Source organism: Rattus rattus, chromosome 4 (genome assembly GCF_011064425.1).
Source record: "Rattus rattus isolate New Zealand chromosome 4, Rrattus_CSIRO_v1, whole genome shotgun sequence".
NCBI classification, from domain to species: Eukaryota; Metazoa; Chordata; class Mammalia; order Rodentia; family Muridae; genus Rattus; species Rattus rattus.
The window spans coordinates 75,594,986-75,622,002 of NC_046157.1; positions in this window are offsets into that span (position 1 = coordinate 75,594,986).

Genomic DNA, 27,017 nt, shown 5'->3' on the forward strand with positions numbered 1-27,017 from the left:
CACCTGACTTGATTTCATAAGGCAGTCAATATTTGATGGATGAACCACTAAACAGCAGACCCGACCCAAACAGCTGCTAGCAAAAAGATCTGAACTCTGTAGATTTTGGAAGCGCTAACTCAAAGTATAGTTGTCTTATAGAAGCCTTTTCTTTTAATTCACCATTTCTCACATGTTATCTTCTGTCAATGTATTTTTACATATTCTGGTAATTCTTTCAGGGATTTTTGTGATTCCTCTCTATAGGCTTCTGCTTGTTTATTTATATTTTCCTGCATTTCTCTAAGGAGTTCTTCATGTCTTTCTTGAAGTCCTCCATCATCATGATTAAATGTGATTTTAAATCTAGATCTTGCTTTTCTGGTGTGTTTGGATATTCCGTGTTTGCTTTGGTGGGAGAATTGGGCTCCGATGATGCCATGTAGTCTTGGTTTCTGTTGCTTGGGTTCCTGCGCTTGCCTCCCGCCATCAGATTATCTCTAGTGTTACTTTGTTCTGCTATTTCTGACAGTGGCTAGACTGTCCTATAGGCCTGTGTGCCAGGAGTGCTGTAGACCTGTTTTCCTGTTTTCTTTCAGCCAGTTATGTGAACAGAGTGTTCTGCTTTCAGGCGTGTAGTCTTTCTTGTCTACTGGTCTTCAGCTCTTCCTGTGGGCATGTGTCCTGAGTCCACCAGGCAGGTCACTTGAAGCAGAAAAGTTGGTCTTACCTCTGGTCTCAGGCCTGAAGTCGCTCCTCAGGTTTGGGTTTCAGCTCTCTGTGAAGGCAGCAACCAGAAGGGCCTGCCCCGCCTTTTGCCCGGCCCCTGTGCACAGGGGGGCCAGATAGCGCTAGGCGTTTTCCTCTAGAATCAGAAATGTGGGCAGAGAGTAGTCTCCTCTGGTTTCCCCTCTGAAGGTCTAACTCTCCCTCCCACAGGATTTGGGTGCAGAGACCTGTTTGACCGGGTCCCTTCAGATCCGGGTGGTGTCTGGACTGCAGCATTGAGTGCCTGTTTACACTGTTCAATTCTGAATCACGAGATCGAGATTCATTTTACTGGATCCAGATTTTGTAACCTCAAGGTACCTAAGAATAATAGAATTAAAATCGGAATTCCAATGACAGTACTGATTTATTTTCCTTCTGCAAAAAAGAAAAAAATTAAATTGTCTTTATTTCTTTAGCTGTAATATGAGAACTGAAGAAGGAATTACTGGGTATGTGCCAGGTTAGGAGTCATCACGTAAACTTTCGAGAAGAACAGAAAGAACTGAGCTTGCAGAAGAAAATAAACAGGGTCAGCAGATATGATTGTACAGGGCAAACATACGCCACAGTAATGCAGATGCATTAATAGGAGTACAAACGAATATGGCAATTATCAGAGGAGGAGAAAGGAAAGTAATATTTGTCTACAGCCATTGGAGGTGGTATGCTTTGGTGGTAGGGTTATAAGCACCTGTAACTTGTTGATTGACCCATACAGAAATTTAGACATAGCGTCCTGAAACCCGAGTAAGATTAAGGAAACACAGAGCATGACTGTTGAACCACATGAAATCACATTTACTTCAGTATGCACGTACACTCACACGGGATTATGTTTTTAAAAAATTGTTTTGGACTTATTTAGGATCTAGTTTATATTAAAATAAAACCAAGGATCTGGAAGTATATTTATCCATATTAAGTATGTATATATCTCGAAGTTAAAATATAAATTAAAAATCAGGAATACTGGTTTGTAATCCCAACACTGGAGAAGCTGAGTCATGAGAAATATCCATTTTGAGTCCAGACCACCTTACAAAGTAGATCCTTGTTGGGGCTTGAAATAAGAATGACCCCCACCCCCACCCCAATAGTCTCAGATATTTGACTGCTTAGTCACCAGGAAGTAGAATTATTTGATTGAATTATCAATTATTAGGAGATGCGACCTTGTTGGAGGAAGTTACATCACACACATTTGGATGTTTCAAAAGTCCCATTCTCTCTCTCTCTCTCTCTCTCTCTCTCTCTCTCCTTTTTCTCCCCTCCCTCCCCTCCCCCTCTCCTTCCCTCCTCTCTCTATGAGTGTGCATGTGCATGTGTGTGTGTGTATGTGTGTGTGCTTGTGTGTGTGGGTGCATGCATGGATGCTTACGGATAAGGTTGTCTAACTCTCAGCTACTTCTTAAGCACCACACCTGCCTGCATGCTGCCATGTTCCTGCCATGATGAGAATGGGCTAAGCCTCTGAAAGTGTAAGCAGGTTCCTACATACATGCTTTTGATTATAGGAGTTGCCTTGGCCATGTTGTCTCTTCACCGCAATAGAAGGGTGAGTAAGACAGAAATTGTAGGTTTTGGTTCTGACAGGCCCGATCATGCTGCCTGAAGGCAGGATGTGAACTTTGGGACTTTGGACTAGGAAAGCAGTTGAACATTTAAAGTGAAGGCTAATGGACCATCCTAGAAGGAGTGAGGACCACAGAGATGAGGGCGATGTGTGCCATGGGGGCCCAGCATGAGGTGTTTCAGAGGGGAAGTATTTCTTAAAATAGAAGTAAGCCCCTTTTCACCTTTTTACAATTTTATGGAACAATCTAAGTAGTATTGTTCGCCTTTCTTTGAATTTCTGGTAGAATTCTGTGGAGAATTCCACCTGCTCTGGACTTGCCTATTTGTTTGTGGTATTTGAGAGACTTTTATTACTAGATCAATTTCATTGTTGGTTATAAGATATTTTTTTTTTTTTTGGTTCTTTTTTTTTTTCGGAGCTGGGACCTAACCCAGGGCCTTGCGCTTCCTAGGCAAGCGCCTACCACTGAGCTAAATCCCCAACCCCAAGATATTTTTAAATTATTTATTTCAATGTGTTTTAATTTTGGAATATTGTCTATGTCTAGAAATGCATCTATTTTCTTTTTTTGGCTTTCCAATCTAGTGGAATGGGTTTTTAAAATGTCTTTATATTTTTCTGAATTTCGCTGGTATTTATTGCAATGTCTCTCCCTTCTCTCATTTTGTTAACTTGGGTCTTTGCTGTCCTTTTGTTTAACTTGGTTACAGACAGGTCAGTCTTGTTTATGAAAGTATATATAATTGCTGTCAGGAAAAGAAGATGAGAACAGACTTTACCAGTGCTAGACCTTGTGTTCTACGATATTGTCAAACAAGATGCGCCCACTGGGGCAATAGTGGCATTGTTGTTATGGGGATAATCAACTGCTCTCTTAAAGGGGTTGAGGCCTGCTTCACAGACAAGTACTACAGACATAGACAGTATACGTGACTGGAGAAGTCAGAAGCCCTGAGGGACAGGCTATTCATTTTCCTCTAAATGCCCAAGTCATCACACTGTGTTTTATACATTTATGCTTATTTTTAGAAACTCATGCTTCTCCTAACCCTATTCAGACAAGGTTCTTATTGTACAATGAATAGAAGCATTACTCTTAAAACTGCTAAGAACAAGGATTACAAGCATTTAGATGTAGATGGGGTCCTCCTCCTGGAGGTCCCAGAGAGCATATTGGAAAATGACATTAAAAAATAAATTAACTAGAAGCTGGGGAGAGGAGTTCTGTGAAACGTGTTTCCTGGGTATGACAAGGGACATGGGTATAGCACATATGATCACCTTCCAGCTGTGGTTACTTATACACAGGAAATACACAAGATCCATTCAATTTCTAATTTCAACGTGAAGCAGAGAGGGGCCCAGAGTTTATCTAGCTGGGACAGTGCTAGTAGTAGATGTTTGCTGAGAAAACTTTTCTTTCTCAGGGTGGTTACTTCAAGAACCCATGGCCAGTAGGTGAACCTTGACTGTGTGTATAAGGGCAGGAATAACTTGACTCAGTGGACTAAACAGCAATAAACAAAACATTAGAAAAGAAGAACATGACATCGGGAGGGAGATATGATGGAAATCCTGGGAGAAGTTCATGGTAGGAAGTGAGAGGTGAATACTTCAAAACACTCTATGCATATATAAACTTTTCAAAACATAAAAAAATCCCAAGCAAAACACAAAAACATCAAATAAGTTGGAAGTATAAATTTTCACAAATATAATTAATATGTGAAATGTGGGAGGGGAATTAAACTGAGTTTTAAAGACCTTTGTCTTTAATAATTTCATTAATTTTATTTTTAAAATACAATCTGGAGATTTTGCATATTTATTCATTACAGAGTAAGGCTATTGAATTGCAATATTAATCAGGATAGTAAGGTTTTCTGCTTTCCTCCTAGGTGATAAAATAGTGATAAGAATAACAATAACAGAAGATAAAATAAAATAAAATAAAGAAATATGATCAAAACATTTCATCTTAGACAGAATTAAAAAGCATCAACACATGAAGCTGCAGCAAAGACAGAGCAAAACCACCTTCCTCTGAACAGATAAACGTGTTGAAGCAGATTCACACACACACACACACACACACACACACACATGCATACATACACACACATGCACACACACGCAAACATACACACACATGCATACATACACACACACACATGCACATACATATACATGCACACACACATCCAAACACACACACATCCAAACACACACACATCCAAACACACACACATCCAAACACACACATCCAAACACACGCACACATGCATACATACACACACACACGCATGCACATACATATACATGCACACACACATGCAAACACACACATCCAAACACACGCACACATGCATACATACACACACATGCACATACACATACATGCACACACACATGCAAACAAACACACACACATACACACACACACACACACACACACACACACACACACACACACACACACACACACACACACCAGGAGTCGAGTCACCTTGAGGACTGGTTTTACATTTTCTCATATTTACTGAAATACCTCTTTTTTTTTTGGTCCTGAAAGTAACTTCTTTTTAAATACATTGTATTTTATCCTTTTATTTTAATTGTAGTCTGTGTGGTTCATATATAGAATTTATTGTTGACCTGGTTTTAAGCTATGAATTAAAGTCTTAACTTTCCTACCACTAGGTCACTGATATTGTTTTAATTTAGGAATAAACATATAAAACATAGAAGAGAATAAAACTGAATTTCAGAAACTTTAAATTCGATCCTGAGAAAGTAAAATGAGTTTTCTTTTCCCTTCCTTTCTTCCTCCTTTCCCCATTTCTTTCTTCCTTTCTTTTTTAAGTTTGATGAGTTTTCTTTAACATTATGTATATTCAATTCTAACTTTTAGCAAATATGTTTTAATTTTTTTTCAAAATAAGAATAAGAGAAAGCATTGGTCATACAGGAAACAGACTCAATGAGGTCTCAAGCAGCCACTGGACCAAACCATCAGTCAAAGCAAAATAAAAAGAATATTAAAAAGGAGGGAAAACCTAAAGGCAGGCCAGGGCTACACCCAGACTTTTTCAGAAAATCTGATTCATCTACAGGTTACTCTTATGCAAAATGGTAAAGCCCAACACAAGGAGGCAAGCTTCCTTTTTTCTAAAGCAAAAAGACAAATTAACAAACTGATAGCAGAAGGGAAAGAGCGAAGAAGCAAGCTGGAGAGGCCAGGGGCATCTCAATCTGATGGGTCATTCCACCAAGATGAACCACATCCCTTTATGCCCAGTCAAGGGTTTTCTCAAACACACATTTTCAAGAATCCTAGTAGGAGTTCTACTTTGCCAACAATGGACACATTCTGGAAACAGAATATGAATGTTCAATAAGTGGGCATATTGAACATTTTAAAACAAGGATATACCTCTTTACCTCAGTAGAGATGAAGATGCGGGAAAAACAGACATTTGGAGAATTAATTGAAGACACAACAGCTCGTAATTTTCTGCCAGGTCAGCAGCTTGACTACTTTCACCCAGAAAGAAGGGTCAATCAAAAATCAGAGTCAACCAAGTTAAAAAAGCCCAGAACAGTGGGGAATGAAAGTGAACAGAAGGAAAATCACATCAGAAGAGGTCAAAAAAATACCTTCTAAAAGTCAAGAAACTTGCTCTGTGATCATGTTTGAGAACAACCCCATTCTGCCTCCTGTGAACTCTGAGAATATCAATTTTCCAAATTATTCAAAATTGAAAAAGATGGAGTAAGATGAATCCTAAACCACACAAAGATTCCAACAATAGAAGAGAAATCATAATACAAGAAAATCAACAAAATTCTCTCCCTCTCCTTCCTCTTATCCTAGTGATGAACTAATATGAAACCATGTGTGTGTGTGTGTGTGTGTGTGTGTGTGTGTCAAAAAATGTGTGTGTGTGTGTGTGTGTGTGTACTATTTGCAGATGATATTAGTAACAGGCCCAAAACACAGAGAACTACTAAAGCCACTATAAACAAAGTTGGGCAATCTCAGTAGTTCACACAAAGAGTCACGGAAAGTGTCATAGGATCCAAGATGTTCCTAAGGGAAAATAATGAAAGATTGAAGAAAGAAATGTAACCTGACTGGATCAGGATTAATATAGTAAAATCATTCCCATTACCCAATGCAATCCCTAATCTACTTTCTTCCTGAACATTCAACACTAAAATTTCGTCAATGCAATTGTTGAGGAAGTCTTTGAATTAATATAGTTATGCATTACATATGTATGTATTAATTTAAAGATATCTAATCCAAAAGCAAAAATGAAATGTGAAAATTGGCTTGGCTTTACCTTTGAGAATTTTGTGAATATTCTACAAATAAGTCAGAAAAGACATAACAAGAATATTCGCATATCCTGTTTATACTTGTGATATTCATCTCTATACCTTAGTATATCAAATAAGTTTAAAGAAATGTCACCAGGATAAAGGGAAATATAATGGTAGTCTGAGGACTGAAGCAAAATGAGGAACTTGAAAACTTTAAAACAAATTATCAGAGTTAAGTAAGGACAAAGGCAGAAAATAACAAAACAAAGGTTACAGAGGAATTCAATAAAGGGAAATCAAGACCAATCAGCAAACCAAAGGCAGAAAGAAACTGAACACATAGACCCCTTGGAGGGAGTATACCTACCCATGCTGTGTGAACTAGCACATTGCTTGATAGAGTGAAACGCAGCAAGCAGATGGGATAAACAGGAGCAGGACAGCATTTTCATAACAGGAAAAGTCTAAGGGAAAAAAACTATGTATGCTAACTAGCACAAGTATACTTTAAAAAGTAATAATTGTAAATTCTCTATAGGAAAAATCAGTTTACACTGTGGAATAAAGAAGCCTCATTTTAGAATCTGACTATTGTGTCAAAGCTAGAAAGTACTAAATAAATATTGTCACAAAGTCATCTGTGTATAAGGGTAATTTAAGAATTTTAATTAAACCAAAGTTTTATTCAGCTACAAGTGTAAGATCTGGATGCATAATTGAATGAACCAACTAAAAGGTTAAACTCAATCAAAATAATGAATGGGCCAGCTTGGCAATTCTATTAGTTTCTAAAATCTTTGTAAACTCCTATTAGACACTAGAACTCTGCAATTAATATTAGAGAGGATAGAACAAAAACATTGGTATAATCTCAATGATTATAAACTTGATGATGTGAAAGTTACAAAAATAAGCCTCAAACAATAGTTTTCCAGATTGGAAAGTTTTGTTTAAGCTGTATGTAAGTCTTAATATATTTGCACATTCTTACATATATTATACTTTACATAAATAGTAATACAATTATGTGATGGTGTGTTTATGCTTAGCTTTGGCAGCAACTCTATAAAGACGGGTATCCTTTTGGAGGAATCGTATCACTGTTGGATAGGGCTTTAAGATCCTCATTCTAGCTGCCTAGAAGCCAGTCTTCTGTTTGTCTTCAGAACAAAATGTTCAACTCTCAGTTCCTCCAGCTCCTCTTTTGCCTGGACACTGCCAAGCACCCGCCTTGAGGATAATGGACTGAACCTCTGAACCTGTAAGCCAGCCCCAATTAAATGTTGTCCTTTATAAGAGTTGCCTTGGTCTTGATGTCTGTTCAGAGCAGTAAAACCCTAAGACAGATTATTTGTGACTTTTTCAAACATCCTTACTGTTTTTTAGACACTGCCTTGCCTTTTCTTCTGTGTTGATGCTCTTCCCTAATTAAAGCTCCCTATTTTTCCCAGTCTGCATTCATTCATTCATTCATTCATTCATTCATTTATTTATTTTACACTCCAAATTTTATTCCCCTCCCTGTCCCCCCCAACAGTTCCACATCCCATACCTCCTCCCCAGTTCCCCTGTCTCCACTAGGATATCCTCACCCCACCCACTCCATCAGACCTCTAAACTCCAGTCTCTTGAGGGTTAGGTGCATCTTCTCTGACTGAACCCAGACCAGGGAGGGAGTCCTGTGCTGTACATGTGTTGGAGGCTTCATCTCAGCTGGGTTATGCTGCCTGGTTGGCGGCTCTGTGTCTGAGAGATCTTGGGAGTCCAGATTGAGACAGCTGAGTCCTCTTACAGAGTCTCTCTCCTCCTCAGCTTCCTCCAGCTTTTCCCTAATTCAACCAGAGGAGTCAGCAGCTTCTGTTCACCCGTTGGGTTCACATACCTGTTTCTGAGTCTTTCAGCTACTTGTTGGGTCTTTCAGAGAGAGGGCAGTCACAGTATGTCCCTTTGTCTGCTTTCAAATCCCATGTATCCAGTTGTTCTCTTCCCTAATGCTCCTCCCCCACCCCACAGTTCCTTTTCTATATCCTGTTTTCAGAAATTACTCAGGTTGTATACTTACGTCTGAAGATTTGGAGCTAGGAGCTGCAGACATACTCCTTTCTAGCTCTGCTTAACCTCACTCAGTATGATCCATGCATTCTTCTGAATATTATTCATTATAATTTTCATCTGGATAGTATCCCATTTTCATTATCTGTCTGTTAAAAGATAGTTAGGTGAGTTTCATTTCCTAGCTATTGGGAATGCTGCCACAATGAATATTGCTGAACAAGTATGGGTTAGAGTCAGCCCTAAAATCATAACTAATATTATCCATCCTGAGCACGTTCATGAATTTGGGTGAGAACAAGGAGGTAGACAGGAGGACTTGCAGGTAGAGAAAGAGAAGGGTGGAATGTTGCTAATTTCAAACAATAAACATAGAATCATTTCTATGGGTAAAGAAGAAGATGGGGAAGAAACTGTGGGTTCTGTGGCCATTTGACAGATAAAAGCATTTCAGTGGTTTTGAACATAAGATTTAGGTACAGAGGTGGGTACCAATCTCCTCTGTGAAATATTAGCTTTGTGTAGTGTTGGTTCTGTAACCATACACAGAATGTCTCCCTGTGGCTCTACTCTCTAATGACATAAAATTTGATCTAGTGCTACTATTGAATCTGATTGCCAGGAGCATCAGGGTAAATGATTATGCACTGGTAGATTGATCTAAGCACTGCTTATATACACTAGCAGCCAGTTTTTAGACTGGGAGTTCTGTCTTTGGATAGAAGTATCAATCCATATTCAGTGTTTCACAGACTTTTAAGAACAAGGGAGGGGGCATAAGCAAGAAGCTAGATTTCTAGAGTTGATATTTATATGTATGTGTGTACATTATCAATATATATGTAAACACACACATACATATTCTAAAACAAGAAAAAATATAAACAGATAATTAGAAGTGAGTTACGTTTCCTCTCTACTGTTTATGTTTGAGTAAATTCTCAGTACCTCAGCTTCTCACTAAGCACACATGTCTCCAGGGTGAGACTGCCCCCGGCACTTTGTTAGTCATTGTTGGTTTTGGTATGGAACTGTTTCCACAGTTTGGAACTACAGAATGCATCTCCAGCAGAAGGACATTCTCTTGTAATTCTTCTGAAAACAAAGACAATCAACAAAGAATTTTAGTCAACATAATGTTTAGTTGAACAAAGAACACGAGAAGGTTCAGACATAATAGTGTTGTGTCTGTTTTTTTTTAATTACATTTAACCACACAAAATCTAAATAGATCATTTGACAAATTCAAGTCATTTTTTTGCTTCCTTCTAGAGGAAAAGCTACATGAAGCTGGCAAGACAAATATTTACAAGTGCTGATTGTCTTAATGTACTTCCTAGATTAGCTTCGGGGGACACAGCAATTCACTCAACAGATCTTGAAGCCAGACGTGAACATCAGTACCACGATCTATAAAACAGCAACATAGATGGACTAGGAATATGGATTAGTTAAATGACATCAGATGGCGCCAGAGGGAGAATTGACGGTAAAATTCATGGTTGCCTTCACATAAACATCAACATTGCAGGAAGGAAAAGGAGATTTTGACCTTGTGAAAATGGGAGGGGAAAGGCATAGGAGGTACAGATGTTGAAAATGGTGAACACCGTTTGGCCTTAAGAATTACCATTTTTCCAAAATAACTTTCCTGTTAGCTACAGGACAGGAACAGCTACATGCACATGGACAGTAGGTAGATGACAGGCCAATTTCCCTAAGGTGAACTTGTATATAACAGTTCTCCAGCTAGGAGAAAGATGGATTGTGACAAGGGCCTTAACAGAATGGAGCAGTGATATGAAAGATGTTCACTTCAGTGACCTCAATGTGGATGGAGCCATAGGCCACATTAATAGTAACAGAAAATACAAAGTTCAACTACTAAAGATGGATTCTGACAAATGCCTTATGGAAAAGAGCGTAGATATGAAAGATGTTCATCTGCTCAAGCCCAGTGTTTAGGAAGCCATAGCCAAGTTAGTAATAGCAAAAAGAAAAAGTCTAATGAGAATAAGATTTTGATAGTGCTTCTCAAACTGTTATGTGCATAGAATTATCAATTTAACTGAATGGGTTTTAGTTCATTATATACACATAAATCAATCATTTTAATTCTCTGTTGTATAATAATGCAGTTGGTCTACTGCTCATTTATTCATACATTTATGTCACCCGTGCTTTCGTAGTTCATCATCATTTCTCTTATGAAGGTTGATGCATAGCACAGAGGGCTTTGGGTTATTGTATATTGGAAATATTTTCATATAAAAGGAAGTAACGTCAGAGTATTCACCAACTGCTTCTGTAGCCTTCCCCATGTGTTAAAGTGTATGGCACGAGTGTAGACAGTTTGGCTGCCTTATACAAGAGTTCTGAAATTTGCCATATCGTGTATGAATGAAAGGTAAGAATAACTAAATACAGTTTGGGCTTGAGTTAAACTGTGTTTTGCTAATTTTGTGTGTGCTCAGAATCCAAATTTCAAGTGTTCCTACCTAACCATAACATAATTGTGTATATGGAGGTTGCATCAAAGAGTTGGCTACATTTTACAGTAGTCAGTGGCAGATACTCTATAGGTCAGCTAGACTTTGGAGAAAATATTAAATCAAAAAGTCATTAGACTCTTCAGTTACTTTTCAGTACAAGAGTACCTACAATCCATATGGAATGGTTGTATTGAAATTGTTGAACAAGCTAATTGTCTTGGACACACAAAAAGTAGGTTAAAAAGTATGTGCAATTATGTAAATCCCTGAAAGAGAACAAGTTTACATCACTTATTTTCCCTTCCACTCTTTCTCCGTCATTTAGTACATTTTATACACTAGATAGATCTGGGGGAAGGACCTCTGCAGTGCTCAGGTTGATCATCTCCTAGCTGTAAGTATATTTAAATACTGCATCGAAGCATTCACTTTTCTTTTATAGAGTTTGGGCCATCATGCTTAGATTAAATCAAGTACATAAAAGATTTTGGATGGCTCAAAAATGATATACAATGTGAGGTACAATTATATCAAAGACAAAATGATATTTATAACCCAATAGCTCATTCAAAAATCCCCTAGTAGATTTAGACTAAGCTATGGAAGACTCTGGTTCAATCCTCGAGAATGAAATAGGCTGTACATTGCAAGCAGTGGGCAATTGTTATATACCATGATCGTATACACTACATTTGCATTAGACTGAAGTTTTCATTTTAAAACTAATCCCAGTATAAAAATAGCTAATGTTTTATTAGTTAGTAACCAATCCATTTACCTGTGGACTTTTTTGTTTGGTTGGTTGATTTTTATTTGTTGTTATTCTGTTGGTTTTTATTTTCATTAAAAAGTGTACAGCTAGAGTGTTCACTAGACAAGATTCTGTGCGTATCTGTCAGTTTCTGAATGTAATCAATACTTAAATTGGTGTATTAAGCAATGTGTCTAGTCTTTATACAATCTTGCAACAACCTGACCCAAACAAAAATCTAAGAAAGAAATCTATCCAGACTGCGTAATTTAGGAGCCTGATCCTCAGAGTTGGCTGCGCACTGACTTTCCTTGGTTTGGATTTTTCCAGCCTTGACTTTCTCATCTCTTATTCTCTACCTGGTGGGTACTTGGCAAACTGACTTTGACACAGCTAAGCCTCCATATGTGATACATTTTCATATAACAAAGCTTTCTACAAACAGACAGATAATCAATTTTCAACCCTTCCCTGTTATATCCTTACCCTGCCACCACAGGGCCAGATCCCTTTATAAAACTGAATTACAAGAAGGATGACCAAAATGCGAATGCTTCACCCCTTCGCGAATGCTTCACTCCTTCGCGAATGCTTCACTCCTTCGCGAATGCTTCACTCCTTCTTTAAAAGGGGAACAAGAATACCCTCGGGAGGGGATAGGGAGACAAAGTTTAGAACAGAGGTAGAAGGAACACCCATTCAGAGCCTGCCCCACATGTGGCCCATACATATACAGCCACCAAACTAGATAAGATGGATGAAGCAAAGAAATGCAAGCTGACAGGAACCGGATGTAGATCTCTCCTGAGAGACACACCCAGAATAAGGCAAATACATAGGCGAATGCCAGCAGCAAACCACTGAACTGAGAACAGGACCCCCGTTGACAGAATCAGAGAAAGGACTGGAAGAGCTTGAAGGGTCTTGAGACCCCATATGAACAACAATGCCAAGCAACCAGAGCTTCCAGAGACTAAACCACTACCCAAAGACTATACATGGACTGACCCTGGACTCTGACCTCATAGGTAGCAATGAATAGCCTAGTAAGAGCACCAGTGGAAGGGGAAGCCCTTGGTCCTGCCAAGACTGAACCCCCAGTGAACCGGATTGCTGAGGGGAGGGCGGTAATGGGGGGAGGATGGGGAGGGAAGCACCCATAGAGGAGGGGGAGGGGTTAGGGGGATGTTGGCCTGGAAACCGGGAAAGGAAATAACAATTGTAATGTAAATAAGAAATACCCAATTTAATAAAGATGGAGAAAAAACTGAATTAAACGGAAATCGCTAGGTCAGTAATAACAGACATGCTTGGAATGCACAAGACTGTAGGTTCAATCCCATAATGCTCACAAAAATTGATAAATAAATGAATAAATCAATAAACAATCATTTTTAAAGTATTGCCAATTCAAAAAGTATTTTTCCTAAGGAGGTATGAAGCTTAAGAAGAATATATAAACTAATGATGTATTTTATGTTGAAACGTATTTGTCCACATCTTTACTTTCTCTCAACAAATGCCTGGTGGCTCTAGGCTATTCTCAGCAGTCCTGGTATCTTGTAATTTGTCCTTTCATCTATTCCTGTAGAGAAAATGATGATCTTTTATTTTTAACTTCAAAAAACATATTTCTAACATTACTATCCCCAGGTAAAAATTACACAAAATCTGCCAGGCTATTACTGGTGAGAGAAAGACTGATGAAAAAGCCATTAGCTTCTTAGGCCGATCCTCTTGTTATTGTGTCCATATTCATAGTTCAAACGATGCCAAGCGCAGGTTTACAGCAGTGGTGGGCACAGAGATTCTTTGCCCGTAGCAAAATAATTCAAGTGAGTTGTAAAATCTGCGTGGTCAAATTGAATTCAGAGAAGTCTGACTTAGTCCTGGAGGCAATGATTAATTTCATTGGGAAGAAAAATGCCACCAACTTAGTCTGCCAGACATTTTTGTGCAATTTCACTGAAATGCTTAAAACGTTATAAGATACAAAGTTTGTTTCCATGTGAATTCTCAGATAAGATAACAGTACCAGAAAACAGAGTGTGTCCCGGCGGTTTGCTGCATCTGGAGAATGCATTAGGAGTTTTAGTTGTGTCCAAACAAATGTTGTCTAGACTTAACCACTAAGCAAAATTTTCAAAGAGTTCTCCCTGGAGGCTAATGTCTGCAGGAATGCATCCAACACAGATCTTTTCTGAAATAATGTATGATGGTTTTGAACATTAGCTGAGCTTAGAGTTTTGAATCACTGTCAAAGACCAAGAAGAGCTAATTTATGTAAAGCAAGCCTTGGGTAAAAGAAAGAAGCAAGGCTAAAAAGGTTAGAAGATCATTTACTTCTTATTTATTTATTTATTTATTTATTTACTTATTTATTTACTGTTAAACATTATTCTGGTCTTTGTATCAGCTAAACACTGGCCTGAAAATGCAGTCCTTACTGCCTGCAGGGAAGAGTTGTGAAAATCCTGTGTCATTACAGTGCAAACGGTAGTATTCCTGATATCTAAGGAATTCCTATTGTTCTTAGCATCTAGAACTTTATTACAATGGAAAGGGCAGTGCTTCCAGCCTTCACTTACGATGTCTACTCTCAAATAATTGTTTATATAACAGAGCTTATTCTTGGCTTAAAGATGATGGCAGCCTATAAACCAATGGGAGCCTTATGCATATTTTTGTCATGTGTGCAGAAGCACATGTGGAAAGACTCACACAAGCTTGACTGTAACGACACAATTTTTATATGATTATAGTTATGACATAGTTGCCTTCCAAAATTCAGAGGGAGGTATTCACAAGCTTATCTAGATTCAATCACGCTTATTTGTTTAAGTGAGTCCTGCATGTATGTATTTAGTTTAGATTCTGTTTAGTCATTTCACTAGGGAACATGGAATAAAAGAGTGAGAAATATCAAGGTTGAGAAATGGTTTCATATCTCTAATTGTAGTACAAAGGAAATAGTTCATGTAGGAACATATAACATGTCTAGTAAAGTGTATAAGTAAGGTGGAAAGAGGGCTCATCAGATAAAGGCAATGGCTACTTGCTCTCTGAAACTAACGGGGTGGAAGAAAAGACCCAGTTCGTACTAGATGTCTTTTGTCCTCCACAATGAGCACAATAACACACATACTCACAACATAAATGTGCACACACACACACACACACACACTCACACATGCACACTAATACTTTAAAAAAGAAAACTTATGATTGTATGGATTTGTATTGTGGTAGAAATTACGATAAATTAGGTACAAAAATAGCAAGAATTCTAAAACCCAAAACTAAATGTCTACTTATCTTTTTCTTGCTTTGAAGTCCTTCTGGCACTGTTAGTTTGCCTCTAAGTACTTCTTACCTTCTATGAGGCACTTTTGAATTGTTATAATTATAATCTATTATTTCTTAATATTTGTGTGTTACATTATGCTTTTCAACAACATACTTAAATTTGAATTGTTTAAATGATGCATTTTAAAACTGTATGCTCCAAATTTTGTAGCTTTGTGTGCTAATAAACAAAAATACAGAAAGCAAAGCAAAACCAAAAACAAAATTACACATTTGGATATAATTCTTTTTTCATTCTTTTTAAATTAGATTTTTCTCCCAAACAATAGATCCTGACCACAGAATCTCCTCCTGTCACTCCCCCTCCTTTGCCCTTCACAGAAGAGCTGATCTCCAGAAGACAACGACCAAATATAAGATACAATAAGGCAGGACAAACACCGTCATATTAAGGCTGGAATAGAAGAAAGAGACCCAAGAGTAGGTAAAATTGTCCCAGACACATTATCTCCTACTCTTAGAAATCCCACAGAAACGCCAAGCTAACAGCTACAAGATATCCACAGAGGACTTGCTGCATAAACATTCAGACCCAGTGCTTGCCAACTGAGCCTCTGTGAGCCCACATGAGCCCATGTGAGCCGTGCCTAATTGATTCAGTTGTCCATGTTATTCTGGTGTCTTCATTCACCTCTGATGCAAACAATTTTTCTTACTCCTGTTCTGCAGTTCCTGGATCTCTGAGGAGAGGTACCTGAGGGAGATGTAGATGTTCAATGCGCTCTCTCTCTCTCTCTCTCTCTCTCTCTCTCTCTCTCTCTCTCTCTCGCTCTCTCTCGCTCTCTCTCGCTCTCTCTCGCTCTCTCTCGCTCTCTCTCGCTCTCTCTCGCTCTCTCGCTCTCGCTCTCTCTCTTCCATGTCTGACTGGGTCTGTGTAACCTGTCCCATCTGCTGCTGCAGGAGGAAATCTCTCTGACAATGACTTGAAAAGGCAACAATCTATGAATATAGCAGAATATCATTAGGAATATTTTTTTCTTTTGACAGTTGTGTTTTGATTCTACCCTAGTTTTCTAGTCTATCCTGTCTCCAGTTCCTTACCATCTATGCAAGGCATACACCAGGCTTCTCCTGGTGTCGTCTTCAGGTTTAACTAGACATTGGTTGGACACTCCCATAAATTCTGCACCAACAAGGCCATAGTATGTCTTGCAGGCAGGACAGATTATAGGTCCATGGCTTTACCTCAGTGTTGGTGTCTTTTATTCTTAGCCTAAATTCTTCTAAAGCAAAAACACGTTAAATTTACTCTAATTGTATTTTATTTACTTATTAGCATCTTCTTACATAGAAGGTCTGTCATCTGAAGAAAGGGGAATCTTTCTTTACATCTAAACTAGAAGTACTTTTTTTTGCCTAATATCTGTGACTAAAACTTCTAGCACAATTTCATATATTTACCCTTGATATGATAATTACCATTGGTCTTACTAGTCTTACCTGGGACATCCAGTGTTTATTATTGATTATGAAGAAGCTTGTGGATTTTCACTGGTGCTCTTTTTAAAGCAGGGTATTTTCTTTTATATCTAGTCTGTAAAGAGATTTTATTATTTAAAGGTGCTCAATTTCATTCAATGTTCTTTCTGCTAGTAACATAATTATATAATTCTTATTCTTGGTTCTATTACCATGGGGTAGTATAATTGTGAATTTTCATATATGAAGCCAAGCTAACATTGTTTGAAAATTATCACATTTATTTTTGTTATCCTTTTTGAATGTTGTTAAATTTGTTTCCAACTTCTTTGTGCTGAGAATGGTTTTATATAACTTATAAGGGATGTATATTTCTATGATCACCATTGCTTGTTCTATAAAGACTTTTTCTTTACTTGTTTCTCTCAGGATGTCCTCTTTTAGTTTGGTATCAAAGTACTATTAATTTCATAGGATACATTAGGAATTGCTCCAAAACCCTTCTTCTTGAGCCTCTTCTTTATCCATTAGGAAGAAATGTCCAAGAGGCCATTCAGACCAGCCTTTCAGTTTAGTACAAAGTTTAATATTAATGCAAACCTTTCAAGTGTAAGTCTATTTCAGTTTTGTCTTTCTTCCTGGGTCATTTTCAGTAATTTGGTTGATTTTTCTTTAAGAATATTTTTTCATTCACCTATTTGTTGTCACACTATTGTTCCTGGTGTTCTGCTTCTGTCCTGGAAACTTTGGTAAGATAGACAGTGAGTGGGAAGACCTCAAAGCATACATGCAAGAAATGTTATATGGGCTGAGCAAGGTTTTATTTATATGTGTGTGTGTGTGTGTGTGTGTGTGTGTGTGTGTGTGTGTGTGTGTGTGTGTCGGGGAGGAGGTCTGGAGCATTCACACAGTCCTTACTTGTATGCCTTTTCAATTTCTAGAACTACATTAGAATAACATGACATATTTTCCCAGCTTTCTTTTTAAGAGTTATTAAACCCCTAGTTTGTTCCAATTATTAGTACTATTCCAGGTATCAGCTAGATGGATGATTCTTTGCAGAAATCACAATAGAGCATCCTATGAGACTACCAGTCAGGTGGAATTGTGGCAATTATTAGAGCTAAGGCCTTGTAGATATATTTTCTTCTTTTTCCAATAGTTGTTATGTCATTTTTATGGGTATTGTGGTGCTTTGAATATGCTTAACCAAGAGAGTGGCACTATTAGAAGGTATGGCCTTGGAGGAAGTGTGTCATTGTGGGCATATGCTTTAAGACCCTCGTCCTAGCTGCCTGGAAGCCAGTCTTTTAGCAACTTTCAGATGAGAAACTAGAACTCTCAACTTCTCCTGCACCATGACTGATGGGATGCCATCATGTTCCTGCTTTGACGATACTGGACTGAACCTCTGAACCTAAACGTTGTCCTTATAAGTATTGCCTTGGTCATGGTGTGTGTTCACAGCACTGAAATCCTAACTAAGACCAGTATCATGGTTAAAGGACTATCAGTTTTTAAAACAGAGAGGAATGAGATTAAAGATGAAGTCACACAATGCTTAAACTTCTTTCTGAATTTGGGCTCCCCACTATTTCCATATCAGATAATACAAACCATGTATTAGCGTCCAGAGTTTGAGAAGAGTTACTAGTGAGGGTTTAATAAAATTCTTATTGCTTGTAGAAAAACTCTGGTTTTCAGAAATCTTTATTCCATTTGAGTCATTCTGCCTTTTCTGCTTCTGAAAAACAGTTAATTAAATGCCTTGGTTTAGAAATACACAAGGCCAGACATGGTGGTACATATCTGTGATTCCCAAACTCTACTAGGTGAAGCAGTATCTTCACATGTTTGAATGCAGGGTTAGGCTACATAAAATATTTGAGCTGGGACAATGAGCAAGGTGCTCACATTTTTTAATGAAACAAAACTTTTCTCAATATAATACAGAAAATTCAGATTTGATAACTGAAGATAGTATAATAGTTGCACTTCACTGACCAAGAAGTGCTATGGTATTATGTTCAGAGAAATGGTAATGCATTTATTGACAGAGATTTAGAATTAATACCTGATAGCTATATAGAAACCTGTGTAACTATAAATGTAGAAATACTGAGTGCTGTGTCCTGAATTAGCCAGAGGCAAAATGCATTTATGACTATAACTCACTTTCAACAAGTAATTCAAAGCAATTCAGTAAATCAGAGGGATAAAAACATAGACAGAGGACAAAGAGATATGTTTTGATTGAACAAAGCAAATAAAATAAATATTTGATATATTTTCTATTGAGCATTCTCAGTAACTTTTTTTACATAATTTTGCAATAAACTCATACTGATAAGAAAAGCCAAATTTAAAACAAAAACTGATCATTTTAAAATATTATTTTTGTAAAAAAAAAAAGTCACTGTCTTAATGAGGAGTATTTTTTCCATAGCTGAAAAAAAAATTCTAGAATCACTGGTAGAATGTTAAAGAAATAAAAGTCAATACTTGCCAAAAGGGTATAGTTAAAATCCCTCCAAAATTGAGAGTATTAAAAAAATAAATAAAGCTACGCCTCTTCTAACTTCGATTAGTATCATTTTCGGCTCCATGGAGGTGCCATTTTAGAAGATTTTCTGTGATAGAATAAGAACATGAAACACTACTTTTCATTTCTCAGTACCATTTCTATAAAAATAAGCGAAGTAGCAGATGAAACAGATATCAAACTTTTATGAGAGCAGTGAGCACAATGGTTTAGTTCAAAGCTGTCTAAAGCTAAAGTTTCCTCATGGAATCCTGTGGGGTGAACGCTGTACATAACAACACAGAAACGCAATCAAATTGGCCTATACAGGGAGTGCCTTTTCTTCCTCGGAAACTTAATTAGCCCATAGTTTAAAATCTCGCTTGAAGTAAAATGCTTTGTCATCCAGACGGGCTTTTTCACCAGTCTTTGGCTGAACTGAACTGCTGGATTCTTATTTAACACGATTGCAAGATACAAAGCTAAGCTATTCATAGTAAAAGAAGTACCAGCAATTGCCGCAACAGTAGAATCTATTACACAATTGGAAGCACAAAGTAGTACCTTTGGAGTTGAGGGGAAGAAATTGAATGGCTGGCTCATCATGCTGTTTAACAAAGCAGAAATCGGGACTGTAGGCAGGAGCAAACTGACATCACAGGTCATCCCGGCTGTGGAGATGTCTCTACCTGAGACAGTAAATGGAGCTCCCGTCCGCGGTTTGCTTGAGGCGGTTTGCTTGAGTGCTGTTTAATCACCTCGGGAGACGTCTGGGCTGTGTTTATCTTGCTCTCTTTTATGGACAAATAGGAATTGTTAGCACAATAAATGTACTGAATCTCGGCCTATAATAGAGAAAAGAAGAGAACTTTGTGATAACCAGAAAGACATTTTAATTCCTAGTATCGAGTGCATGGGTCAGCACATGGAAGAAGCCATGTTTGTGGGTTAAATAAAACATGAATGAATTAAGGTTTTAGAGCACACGGCTGCTCAATTTCTAGTATATTCCTAACATTTTGACTTTACAGTATTTTAAAAGCTACACACATGCAGGAAAACTCCAAGTCAGCTTCTGAATTTTTACCTTTTCCCAGATTGGTAATCGGAAATAGTGCTCTGATGTAAGTCTAATTAGGAGCAGTGAGCCCAGTTCCCAGTCAGCCAATGGGATCCCGACGGTAACCAACCTGTACCTGACAATATACAATGTCGCTGAGCAGGGGAGTGTGGTACGATAGGTCGCTCAACACACTCTAGTCTTAGTTTTCCAACTCATTTGGAATTAGCATTAGATAGCATATATCTAGAAAGATGTGATTGTAGTATATTCAGTTTTCTTATTTAAGATATATTCTGGTACTAGGTCTCCACAAGCCTGTCCTCTACCAGAAAGTATGAATTCTTAAGCAAATCTAACCCACAACTCAGAAAATGTTAAGACCTGTATGAGAAATGCCATAGGAGTGGTTGGAAAGTATAGGAATCATTTGGATTTAGATGCATCTTAAAAGATTCTAAGCAACTGATACGAATAAATATGTGAGCATGGGAAATTGGAATATAAATGATAGCTATAGAAGAAACACTGAAAATATAATAATCTTCATTTTTATTTTAATTTAGATTTATGTGGTTATATACAACCTTTAAACCCTGGCTGAATAGTGTGTTATGTGTTTATGTAATGATAATAATACATTACTAAATGATAACCGTTACAGTCTTGACATGCAAAAGTAACCCTGGTTTTAGATGTAATTGTTATCTTAGAGGATTACTGCTGAGTCATCGTTGTTCCTTTGGGAACTCTGGCTGGCTGGTTCAACTTGGGCAGTTCTGGTTCAAAACTCCTCTCCATGCTAACTGATTCAAACTGCCTTCCCTCAGCTTCTAACTGAGTTGTTCTGCTTGGAAAAATCCACCTCAGAATTCCACAAACCAAACTATACTGATTGTATGGACTGAACTAGCTGAACTGCACTCAACTGATCTGCAGAGTAGCACTGAACTGAGCTCAATGGAACTTCTACATTGCCTGTACTCAACTGAACTGCACTCGCTCTCCTCCCCCTCCACTCTCCCTGTCCACTGCTCTCTTAATATCTCTTTCCTGTCTTGTTCTTATAAGAGTTGGGCAAATCCTATCTCTGACTTATACTGTCAAATCTTTCTCTGACCCTTCAATTAGATGTCACTTTCAAACATGGCTGCTTCTTTCTAGAAACTAACTTTACCTTCAATGTTAGAGATTAAAGGTGTATATTAAGGGCATGTCTATATTCCAGCCAGAGGGATTAAAGGTGAGTCATACCAGCCAATCACACAGACCTAGAAGTTCTTTGGATATGATTCCTTGCCAGAGCAGCCATGTTGCTAGAATAAAAGTCTTCTACATTGACACAGGCCACTTATATAGTTATTAAAATTGTCCTCATTTTCAATGTATATATACAACTGCAACTCAAATTTCACAAAATAAGTGCTTTGAAGTAGCTGATATTTATTATGCTACACTTGTAGGTGTAAAATGTCCAAATTAGGTGTCAAGGGAAGAAATGCTACATGCTGCGAGCAGTTTCTGTCTGAGGGCTCTAAGGCAGGCAGCATCCATCTTTTCATTTCCCGGAGTTATCAGTGTCCCCTGGTTTGTGGCTCCATCTCTACTACCTCTACACGGTCAAAATGCCCATGTCTTTGATCTCCTGAAGATCTACTTCTAACTACTTCTGTGTCCTACCCATGGTAATGACAAAAGTCTCCCTTGAATATTGCAGATCATGAATGCTTAATTATACATAAAAATTCTTCTTTATCTTACATATTACAACACAGGATAAAGAACACAGGGAACAGCATGTATTTGGTTGGATCAGAATGCTTTCGATATTCTTTCATTGTGAAAAAAGAAGCATTTGTTTTCTTTTCTTTGGTTGTTTATTCTATATTATTGTCCTGTTGTATCAGAGCTTATCAACTTACATTTTACATTCACCAGAAGCTGTTCATTTGAGGATTTCTCCCCTAGGTTTTACATACTGTGACTGAAGCTGCTATGGATACTTTCACATAATTATTTTTTTACTGGCTATTTTATTTATTTACATTTCAAATGTAAACCTTCCTGATATCCCCTCCATAGACCCCTCCCCCATTCCCCCTCCCCCTGCTTATATGAGGGAACTCCCTACCTACCAACCCACTTCCTAAGTTGGGCATCAAGTCTCACAGAACCAAGGGCCTTCCTCCCACTGATGCCAGACAAGGCCGTCCTCTGCTACATAAGCAGCTGGAGCCATGGGACACTCCATGTGTACTCTTTGGTTGGTGGTTTAGTCCCTAGGAGCCCTAGTGTGTGGAGGTGGGTTGGTTGATATTGTTGTTCTTCCAATGGGGTTGCAAAACCTTTCAGCTTCTTCAGTCCTTCCCCACCGTGCTCAGTCCAATATAGACTTTATTGTATTGCTGCGGCATGATAAATATAATATATAATGTATGCAATATTTATATGATATGTATAGTATATAATATATAGTACAGTAAATAATATTGTATATTTTAAACAAATATTCTACTTTATGTAATATTTTAAATAATATACAATGTACATATATGAGTTTTAATTGCATACTATGTACCGAATTCTATTATTTTTGTTTCTATAGATTATTGGCAGGAATAATGTTTCTAGAAGATGAGAATGGCAACATTGAATTTGGAGGGTTTTTGCAGATTTCGTGAAATAGATTCTCTAAAAAGACCAGTTTTAAAGATAGCTGGTAATACTTCCAGGACTGAAGAAAGAACTACTTATCCATGATGTGCCTCATAGTATTACATGGAGATTACCTCACTTAATACTTCCGATTCATCTTTTATAAGGAAGGAAGGTAGGATTTGGGTTGACTGCATTAAATTTAATTTTATAATATATTCTCCAGAGTAATGAACACTGGGGAAAAGGGAAAAATGTGTTCTTTAAAAGTTTGCTTATTGGCTCTGAGACTTTCGATTATAGAAGATGTCATGTGATTGACTGGTTGTTCTTAATGTACCTGAGGAAATCAGGCCATGAAAATATGGATTCAGAAAGTATCCTGGATGAGGCATCGGCGCCTACATAAGTGTGACACAGGCCTTTAAGTCTTACAGCAGCAGCGCTGCTACTGCTGACACTCAAGCAGCCCGTGTCTGCCTGAATTATAGCACACACTGAATTCTTCATCTACCATTAGAATTAATGCCTCCCTTAAATTTTAAATGAAGTACTGTGGGATGTTTTATTAATCTGTGGACTCAAGGTCCAAAATTTTTCCTGAGAATTTTTTTCTAGAGGAAAAAGACTTCTGGTGCAATTGGTCTGGCTGTCCCCTGACTGAAGCAGTATCCTCCCCTACTTTTAGTGGTCTTAAATAACCTAATCTCTGAGGTGTAAGACTCCATTTCCAGCCAGAAGGGATAAATCTTAAATAATCCAAGGATTCTGCACTGAACAAATGGGAGCAGTTGCCATTCAAGGTAGTATTGGCTTTCCTCAAAACCAACCTGGGTGTCACCTCTTTCCTTGCTACTCTACTTAAGTTGCTGCTGGTCTCTCGGTGAAGCCTGACTGGTGGAACAGAGGAACAGCTTACATTTTCTAATTTGTACACATAGAAACAACGAGACAATGTATGAATAATAATGCTAAGCATCTGAAATAGAAAAAACACATAAGTTAATCAGTTTGAATTTAAATAACACTATATATATATGTATATATATATACACTTTGTATCACTTCATTAACTGAGGTGGTACATTTAATGTTCTTGCTTTAGAAATTGCAATGAGCCCTTCTGTTTGCTTATATTTACCTTGTACATTGAAAAATTATAGGGCGAAGTGTGCAATCTTGAAATCCTGATTCTTCTTAATTTAAAATAGAAAGCAGGATTGAGAGATGTAAGCATATTAAGATCTGGTGTTATATGGTCAATTAAGACACAAACTTTCTCATAGTAAGAAAGGCCAGAGAATGCTTTAACAGAGAATTTCTACTCTGTTAAAGACATTTGTGGGCACAACTCCAGCACTGTCATTTTCTGCTGTGGGTCAGAGCTCAGGAGGAGCTGAAGCTGCTCAACAGGAGCATCAACGTGCAGTGGACGTACCTGGGTCTTGCACTGGCAAACAGGAGAACAGCTGACTGGACAGCAGTCAAAGCAGCAATCCGAATACCCAGAGTAATGAAAAACCATGTTGTTGGTTAGGTTATCCTGGTATTCAAACATAAATATAAAAGATACTAATTCCTTCCCTTAACTTTTGGAGAAAAAAATAACCTTCTTGATCAGGAACTTTAAAATTTAAGTTCAAAAATAAAAATTCTACTTAAAAATGATACAATTTACAAAATAAGGTTACACATTACTTTAAGTTTATACTGTCAATTTATGTCCTAACTTTTAACATCAGGAACTTTTTACAAGGATAGTCATGCCTTGGAGGAAAGCAACGCTAGGTCCATTTATAGATGATTGGATGTTAGCTTCAAACTTACATTGATTTGAAGAGAAGCCAAGTATCACTAACATAGCAGCTAGAGTAAAGTGATCAATAAAGTTCAGGTTCTGTCCATATTACAATGTTTGTAGTGAGTCCCTGAAGTCATCACAAGGTTTTAATTCAAAATCTATGATGCATAGTAAGAATATACAAAAGCTGACAGAATTTTCATATTGGTTGCTTGAATGATAAACTTAATCTTAGATTTTAAGAAAAGACCTTGTACAGCATTCTATAACTGTTTCTTCCTAAGAAAAGAGCAATTAAGCAGTAGCACATTCTTGTAAAGATGAGTTCAGCTCACAGAAATCCCATAGTTTTACCTAGTAGACATCAACTTGGAAGTAGTATTAATAAAGCAAAACCAAACCAAACCTTGAGATTATATAGAGGATGCTATTTGATTAAGGCAAGCTGAATGCAGAGAGCAAGAGAACATCCAGGGAACCTTGAACTTTTGTTTGCATTTTACTCTATTGGGATTTAAGCTGATAGCCTCATACACGTATGCGAATATCCTACCTCCACTCAGCTATATCTCAAGCCCTTTGCTCTCAAATTCGTGATTACTGGGACTCATATGTTCAAATGTTCACTGCACATTCGTTTCCATCTGTAGCCCACTTCCTCCTATTTGTCTATTAGTATGGCAGGAAATATGCACTCGCCCATCTCTGTTCATCTTCCATGTCTTTGTTTCTTAGGCATGGTAAAACTGGTCGTTCCATTGGCAGACATAAGCTGTGACTTAGTGCAACTCCGTATCTTCAAAGATAATCTAGATAACCCAGAGCTATTAAGTATCCTTATTAGTCCCATCAATTCTGCAAAGATACAGAATATAAAGAGGCATGGTTGAGGTACTCCCTGTGGAGTAGCAGGCTGTGGCTGATAAGGGGACATTGTGTAGTCATCGCTCTCAAAGAAAGAGAAATACAACATTTATCAGAAAAGGTTTTTGTCCTACCAGAAATAAGCCAGGCTAGGAAGATGGATTTCTATTCAATTATTAACAAGTGAATTAATAATGTTTTACTCTCTCTCTTCCTGAATTGATCAGTGTTGTTTGGTGAGTTCTGTTTCCAACAAGCTTTCCAAAGGAAAGGAATGTTTTGAGCCACATGCTATGCCAACATTTCTCTAAAGTGGTAATGCTGTGCTTTAATTCTGTGTTTTGCATTGAGGTTGGATGAAAACACAACTAATGATGATTCTTCAAAATAGGTCACATGATCTGTTATTAGAGAGAATGGACTATTAAATGTTCTCAGAAGGAGCTTTAGATACAGTCTTTAAATTTTTTGCAATATTATGTTTCTTGGGAAGAGTGTATTAATATACAGCTTGAATATTCAAGGTGAAATTTGGAAAGAATTCTCCAGTAGACAATTATTGAGCTAAAAAACATAGTATTTCATACTGACAAGATTTTATAAAAGTATATTCATAAGAAAGAAGTGATGCACTTTTAGAATACTGTATGTACAAAATAAAAATCCAGAATTTTTTGTACTCAGCTGGATGATTGGCACTGTAGAGTTTACAATTAATATATAAGGTTTCAGGAAATTATGGACAAAGACTACATAAAACAGTACAGTGACCTTGAGTCCTATTTTCATATAAGCTTTCTTATGAAAATCAACAATCATTCAAAATTTATTACTTGAGAATAGATAACACAAAGCATCTACAAAGTTTGCACTGTGGCATCATGAGGCTTCAAGCTTGTTGTAAGAATTTTCAACATATGGTTCTGGTTCAACTGGAGGTCAGTATGTAGAAGAATGCAAATCGACCCATTCTTATTACCCTGCACAAAGCTTAAGTCCAACTGGATCAAGGACTTCCACATAAAACCAGATACACTCAGACTAATAGAAGAAAAAGTAGGGAAGAGCCTGAACACATGGGCACTGGGGAAATTTTCCTGGACAATCCCCAATGGCTTATGCTCTAAGATCAAGAATCAACAAATAGGACCTCATAAAACTGCAAAGTTTCTGTAAGGCAAAGGACACTGTCATTCGGACAAAATGTCAACCAACAGATTGGGAAAAGATCTTTCCAAATCCTACATCAAATAGAGGATTAATATCCAACATATCCAAAGAGCTCACGAAGTTAGACTCCAGAGAGCCACAGAACCCTATTAAAAACGGGGTACAGAGCTAAACAAACAATTCTCAGCTGAGGTATATCGAATGGCTGAGAAGC